At 47.6% G+C, this 7,722-nt stretch overlaps 1 long non-coding RNA gene across 1 annotated transcript; it reads right to left on the bottom strand.

Moving 5' to 3' along the window:
- Positions 1–238: 238 nt before the first annotated feature.
- Positions 239–6,823, bottom strand: LOC139053377 (uncharacterized). Its single transcript, XR_011510447.1, has 4 exons — positions 6,441–6,823; positions 3,678–3,774; positions 1,587–1,676; positions 239–366 (listed from the first exon to the last, which is right to left on the bottom strand). It is a non-coding gene; the product is annotated as an uncharacterized lncRNA (long non-coding RNA).
- Between the last annotated feature and the right edge of the window lie 899 nt (positions 6,824–7,722).

The raw sequence follows: 7,722 nt of genomic DNA, 5'->3' as shown, positions 1-7,722 counted from the left end.
GACACAACGACACAAACGGAACATATAAAGTGCGATTGATTGAAAGATTAGACTTCTGCAATATATATTTCATTCGTAACTAAAACAGAGTTTTATAAGATAGAAAATGGTGGAATATACGACCTCTTATTTTGAATGAGTTGGCATGCACGAATGCTTTTATTTTCTACACAACTTTCAGTTTGAGACGGAGACGAGGAAGGGTGTTCACACATTTGCATGATTATCACATCATCGTTGTGTTGTTAATGTTAATCAATAAATTTTACCAATATCTGCTTTATTCTGCAGTCTTCGGCTGCAGAGCTTGGCAGACTGAGGGCAGAGGCAACCAAGCTGGCTCCTCCTGCTGGCGTCGAAGTGCGGCTGTAAAGAGAGGCTGTTACGTTTCAACTAGTAGGGCTCGGTTGCCCACCTCTTGATTTTTCCCACTCGTCACATCGCCGACTCAAGAAGCTGTTAGGAAGCCACTGAACACCGTTTGCCATCACCGATCTGGAAGTGTTCCAGCGTGTATTCACTGTGTGGTGGCATTGAAGCAGTGGAGGAGGCGTTCGGTCGTTTTCATCTTATATTTCACGTGACATGAATGGTGATTGGAGTTTGCTTGACACGTGCCAACTTTGCAACTATAGTGGCGTGCGCATCTTTCTTTATAGGCCCTGATTTCAGTCTTCAAACAAAGCTTATACGTATATCTTTCTCACCCTATACTACGTTTAGCTGTTTTAATTTGCATTGTGCACTTCGGAGCGAGTGATATGAGGCACTTATTAGGCGCTAGTGTTCTGCAAAGTAATGTCCGTGGTTTTATTGAGGTAATTAGTAACATGCAATAAAGCGGACGTGCGTCTTCCAGCGTGTCTGAGACCATGTGTTCGAGTGCCGAGACCAATCTTGTTCTTTTGTATCACTATCTCCGTAAAGTGTCAACTGTAAGTCTTGTACTGTGCATTGAATCGTCATGCCTGACGAAAGTAAGAAATAATCCATGCATGTTTCTGCAGGGGAGCCCGAGCTAGTATATAGAGCTGGAATCAGTTCGCTACAAGCATTTACTGTGAGAGACTAGTGACGAGAACTCGAGCGTACTTGAATTAAACGTGACGGAGTTTCGTATATTTCCCTCAACGGATTCTCATTCCCTTTTAAAGAATTGTATTTAAGTTTCTTTTTTCACGGGAGAAATGTCAATTACGCAGTACCACGCGCTCGACATAAACTGTTAGGTATAGTTATTTATCGCACTTGTTACCTTGGTATGTAATGCTACACCGACAGTCAGAAGGCGTTTCGTTTTTGAACTAGAAATATAACAGTATGTATCAATCTGATCTTAACCACGCCTTGATACTACTATGCTGGAACTCAACGGACACAATGAGCTTCCCAGACCGAAAACAGTAGTGATGTTAGGATTAGCCATGTATATAGATTGCCTAACTCTATTACGATGACATATTGACACAGTGGATGTTGGCGGCATGTATTTGGAGGGCGGAGGGCAATGAAGGACTAGGCGCACTGACAATTTCTAGTAATTTTGCCTCCTTAAAGTGAGTTTCATTCGTGCAGGAACCACTGACCTTGTGTTAGCAGCAGAATGTCATAGCCACAGTGACACGTCAATAAGCCGGAGAACAAGTTCGTTGTCGACAGATTTGTGTTTTTGTTGCCTGTAAGTAAAAATTGCAATAAATGAGCGTGTAATGGCAAAAAGACTGTTTGTGGCCTTTTATTGAATACAGTGCATGCTGTGTATACAAGAAATGCAAAAATTTAACACTCCCAGGGTTAGTTTAGTAGCAAAGCATAAATACCCCAGAAGGTGGATGGCAGAACGGCGCCGCAGTAGCCCAACTAGAAAGAGTATCGCTTTATCCACTTTCATGTCCATTCATTTAGCAGCTCTTCAATTCAATTAGTAAGTAAAGTGATTTACCCTATTTTGTCCTTGTTGGCTTTTTATGATATGGTTAATAAAACTCAGGCGTCTCGGTTCCTCTTCTTCTCGATCATTACATTACGAGGGTCTCGAATCCGGCAACATTGATGCCTTTAGGTATATTGTGTGCGTTTATAGGCCGGTTGCCGTCACCCAAATAGATCACGTACTCGTGCCGCCTGCGACAAAACGGATGTTCCACATACGACGCCTAGGTTCGTGAGTGGTGGCGCTGGCTAACACTCCCAGGGTTAGTTCTAGCAGTAAACCGCAGAGACTGAATGGCAAGCAGGGGCCGCCGCAGTAGCTCAGTTGGCAAGAGCATCGCACGTTTGATGCGAGCACGTCGGTTCGTATATTACCTGCGGCCAGTTCGTCCTCATACACTTTCATTTCCATTAGTTTCTCATTTCTTTAATTAGGTGTGTAATTTCACCTATGTTGCTCTTGGTGTCCTTGTTTGTTGCCTTATGATATGGTCAACAAAAATGGGGCCCCTCGGTTATATATATATATATATATGTATATATATAGAGAGAGAAAGGGACGTGAAGGAGAAGGAGGAGTGGTATTTTTCGACAAAGAATGCGCCCCCCCCCCGAAATATGTTTCTCGCTACGCCACTGCCTTCGTAGGCTAGAGCCGCACTTGTCATCGGCTTCCCACCAATGCCAGCGTATCATCGATATCGCACTCTCCTATCGCCGAACCTCGCCCTCTTTTGGCGGTGGTTCAAAATCTTGGGCATGCATTGCTCACAAAAGAGCCGATAACCGAGATGGCCACAAATTAAGGTGTGAACCGAACCTGGACTAATGTTCACACACTCTGCCAGTTCATCGATACTTATTCTCCGTTCTTGCCTAATCAGCTCACCGACCCTTGTAATCGTGTTGGGCCTGATTGCATGGTGGCTTTGGCTAGGTCTTGGATCGTCCTTGCAACTTTCACGTCCATGTTTGAAACGTTTGCTCCAACACTTTACAGTGGCCAATGAAACGAAATTTTCAACATAAAAAACAGCCACAATTAAGGCTACTAATTTCCCTTGGGAATCACCTGCGGCAGTCAAAAACGTTGTTCAACTTTTGGAGCGTCCATTATGTCACGTAACCATGCTCAACCAAGTCTATCAGAGCATTAAAGAACATTTATCCTCACACCTGCGTGTCGTTTTTGTAAATGAGAGATGCATGTGTGCTACGCGTATGCCTGGCAGATCAACCAAACCATTATTGCGTATGGTGGGTTGGCTCACTTTCATTTGACTTGCCCTATAGTACACTAAAAATTCGAAGATACAATGGAATATACAAATGCGAAGATACAGCTTCATAGAGGGCAAAAGAAGTGTCACTGGAAAGAATGTTCACTGCTCATATGTGCACAAATTCTCGCAACATGGGAGGGAGAGAGAGAAAACAAGGATAGGAAAAACAGCATCCGGTTTGCTACCCTACAATGGGAGTTGGGGAAAGGACAAGAAAATTGAATATATGTATAAGTCTCCAATAAATCTAGGTATCTAAGAAAAATCCAATGTATTCATTGCAGCAAACAAGGCGAATAAACATGTTGCGAATCACAGATTACAGAATACTAAGGCCTCCTGATAATCGCGGTCTACGGGAGGCGGCGCGCTACCTCCCCGTTTTCCTCCCTTGCACACACAAGACTGCGCCACCATCGTGGGAACGCATGCCACTGCCCTCCACCGCCCCTTTTCACTCACACATACAGCATGCGGCGTGCGGTCACGATGTTACCGCCCTCTGACTTTATACGCAACAGGAGGGAGACGGGGACGGCAGGAATGCGCCTGGTGTGTCCTATAGGAGAAAAAGAAAGAAACAAATAAAGCGCCGTAGCACAGTACGTCACGAGCCCATGCCAGCTAGCCGGCAGGTTATGCTATTGTGTCATTGGGCCCACGAGAAGTGCAGATAAAATAAGATGCCAGAAATTTCATGGGTGCTCCTTTTTGTTCACAAGAGACTGTGGAAGTGTTCTTGAAGTGCACAGATGACTTACCCTCGCCTCCTCATATAGTTCCCACGCTTACGCCGATTACGTCGCTTCGTGGTCAATCTCTCGGCCCTGTGGAGCCTTACAATACCCTTACCACGTTGAAACTTCCTGTTGGATCCTGAGACGTCAACACCCTCTACTGTAGTCCCGTAACTGCCGCAACTGCGCGCTCCTACCACAGGTCAAGATACTCAAAAAACGCAAGCGGTCGCGTTTAGGCGGCTCCAGACAAACACATACCCACACCCAAGGTACATTAAGAGAATCGCAGCGGGCAATTGTGAAAGCGACCAACGTAGGCTCTGTTCGCAAACAGAGACACTCGCACACATAATGTAGGAATGCACGTCGCTCCCACCTTCTCAACCCCCGGTCAGCAGCGAGACTGACTGGACAGCCTGGCTCAGGTCCGGGGACGTCACCCGACGACGTCAATTGGTGGACTGGGCAGAGAAGGACAAGCAGGCCCAGTGCCTTACTTGAGCCCGAACCCTTAGCCACCTCCCCCTTTCTATAAAGCTTACCACCGCCAACACCACCACTTCCATTTAAGACATCTTCACCTACGTGATCGACACCACCGTAAACTCCGAGCAACGGAATGACCTTCTCTGTCTCCTCGACAAATTTCCCCGTGATTTTGACTGCCATAGCGCTTCTCTGGGCCGAACGGAAACTGTGTGACGGTATTAACACCGATGCTCAGTCGCTGCTAGAGCAGCGACCATACCACGTATCATCGACAGAACGCCGCGTCATTGATTACCAAGTAGGTGAAATGCTAAAGCGCGGTGTCATTGAACCGCCAGCTGTTTTAGTTTGAAAGTAGGATGGCTCGGTCACTTTTGCGTCGATTACTGTCGCCTAAACCATCGTCAAAACCTACGCCAGACTACGTGTTATAGATATTATTGGAGCGGTATGTATACACCCCTCTGCAAAAGTACATTCGCTCTGGCACACAATGTCAACGCCGCAAGCATTGTCCTTGTCGCTCGTCTGGACCAATGGAACCCTTACAGTGCCCGACCTTTTGACCGGCTTGGGATATACCTATACAGGCCTCTGACATACAGAGCTGCTGACAATCGTTCGGTCGTCGTGGCTATAAACCACCTCACGAGGTATGTAGAAACGGCCGCTTTGCCAGGTGCGACGGCTCCTCACGTAGCCTCCATCCTGCTTCAACGCTTCGTTCTACGTCACGGCGCCCCACGCGAACTTCTGAGCCACCGATGCCGCGTCTTTCTCGCCGATGTCATTCCAGAGCTTCTCACTGAATGTCGCGCTATTTATCGCTGTATGAACGCATTTCGCCTGCAAAAAAAACGGCTTGACAGAGCGCTTCAACCAAACTCTTGGCGACAGGCTTTCGACATATGTCGCCTCCAACCACACCAACCGGGACCGCGACATTCCTTACGTAATATACGGCTGCAAAACGGCGCCCCAGGCGACGACGGGCTTTTCTCCCGTCTTTCTACTGCATAGCCGAGAACCGTCATCTCCCATTGACACTATTCTTCCTTACCGTCCCCAATTTACAGAGGGTAGAATGGATTCCAAAGCCTCCCGGTATACAGAATAATGTAGACAATTGGCATGCGCACTTACAACACAAGAACAAGCGCTGCAGAAATTGACGATTTGCAAAAATGCTGTTGCGCATGCCCGAACATGGCTCTCACGAGCGCCCTATATAGCATCCATTTCATAGCTGCTATGTCGCATGCAATCTGTCCTAGTCGGCGCATGCGCTCTGCCCTAGCGGATTAGTCGCGTAACGTTTTGGACCGCAATGTCCCCCGAAGAAAAAGAAAGCGCCAGGACGCGCGCTGCTGGAAACACTCGTGCCGTGTACCGTGTTGGCATTCTACTGGTAGCTCGATGTCGGTGCTGTGCCGAAAACATGCGTAGCGTAAGACCAACTCCACTTTACGATAGGAATCCGCCAGCGCTTCGTCCGGGTCGTCCAGACTGCACCGTGAGCCGGGCAGTTGCCGCCTTTCATTGATGGCTAGCAAATTTAACACAAAAGCTGTGCGTTACACTTTGACGACACTTAATTAGATCAGGCCGCTTACGAAGTCTTCTTGCAACGTCGGTCCTCCCTTGCTGGTGGTGGCCGCGCGTACCTGACTTCACGTACTTCAAAGGCGCGGCAACACTGGGTCGATACGAGACCGACAAGACATTCACGCCAACGATTGACCGACTATTGTGCGCCACCTAAACGATTTCATCATACCAAGTGACAACGGTGCCACCTATACGAGCGCTAGTTCTCATACTGCGACGGGCTTTCTTGGCGACGGCCTCGGCAAAATCAGCATGCCAACCATCGTTCGACCGAACCCCACGCCATCAGCCGTCGAACCGACAACACGGTAGCGACAGCGTCTTCGCTATTATATATAATTATACGTGGTCAAAAGGAGCCAAACACGCCTACCAAGTTGAAACTCACCAGCTTCAACCATATCAAGCCGTGCCTACGAAGTTTGAGCCAATGTCGATCCTCTTCAGCGAAGGCTAAGCCTGGCGCCGTCGAGTTCGTGCACCCTCTACCGGTGGACCTGAACTGAACTGTACGGAGTTAGGTCGAACGAAACTGCTTATATAATGAAGTTCTGGCCTTAGCAATTTCAAATCAACTATACTTCACTTCGCATGGCACGCACACCATGACCGGCAATCGGCGACACAGCGCTGTGCCAACATCTGTACGTCACCTTATACCTGCAGGCTGTCGGGAACATTCGCTATGCGCATACGGGTGGGTCCGTACGTGATGCTTTGCCGACACATTTCACAATCTCGGAGGTGCACTGTTTGCCTCCGCGTCAAACAGTAAACAAGAGACGGTGCATTCCGTATACCGCAGCATAAACATCCGTCTCGCTCAGTTATAGCAACGCCGTGTGAGCGATGGCATCCGCGCGTTTTCGAGAGGGAATAAACAGCCTGGAATTGAGCGCTCATGAGAGCGCAGTTTTCTCTAATAATGCTCTATGGCACGCGCGAAATGTAACTATGATGGAGTTAAAGAAAACCGTCCATCAGTGATAAATTAACAGCCCGTAATATGTGTATCTGGATCACAGCTGCCGTTGCTTAAGTGGCTCGGCCGTTCATATTAACAGGCCTCGGGGTGTAACCACATGGCACATAGGCACATATATGTATGTTTTGCTAGGTCTTTTCATTATTCCATATCAGCCATGCACTTCTTCCACAATATTTGACGATAAGAATGATCGCGGTGGTACATGTCGGTATAAACAAGTGCGCGCGTTGATAAATCCGACGCAGAAGGCTGCGCTCGAAGGCTTCTTGAATATGCGAAATGTCTAAATACTGCGTGAAAAGATTACAAAAAGCAATGTCCCAGTATAGAACTCAACGAGAAATTCCTATAGGCAGCCGCGTCGCCCACCAGGAACTTGGCGTGCCTTTATCGGCCGCACTGCATGTTTGCAGAACAGCGCACTCAGGCCTGCTCACCCAGCCATATTGTTTCTCAATATATTACCTAGTAGAAGGAATCTGGCGCTGCTGCGTTAGAGTACACTCTAGCTGCGCTGTGGTATGCATGAGAATGCCGGTATATTGTGACTTCGGATGGTCATCGTTCTCGGACAGCAAGAGAAGCAAATTTCCGTCTGTCACAATGACTATTTAGCTGCTACAACAGCACGTAAAAAGCTGATTTATCTTTATTATTACAGAAAAACATGGTTTTGTTTACC

This window comes from Dermacentor albipictus, unplaced genomic scaffold, assembly GCF_038994185.2.
Source record: "Dermacentor albipictus isolate Rhodes 1998 colony unplaced genomic scaffold, USDA_Dalb.pri_finalv2 scaffold_106, whole genome shotgun sequence".
Lineage (NCBI taxonomy): Eukaryota > Metazoa > Arthropoda > Arachnida > Ixodida > Ixodidae > Dermacentor > Dermacentor albipictus.
The sequence above is the reverse complement of the archived record's forward strand: the minus strand, read 5'-3'. Positions and strand labels throughout refer to the sequence as shown.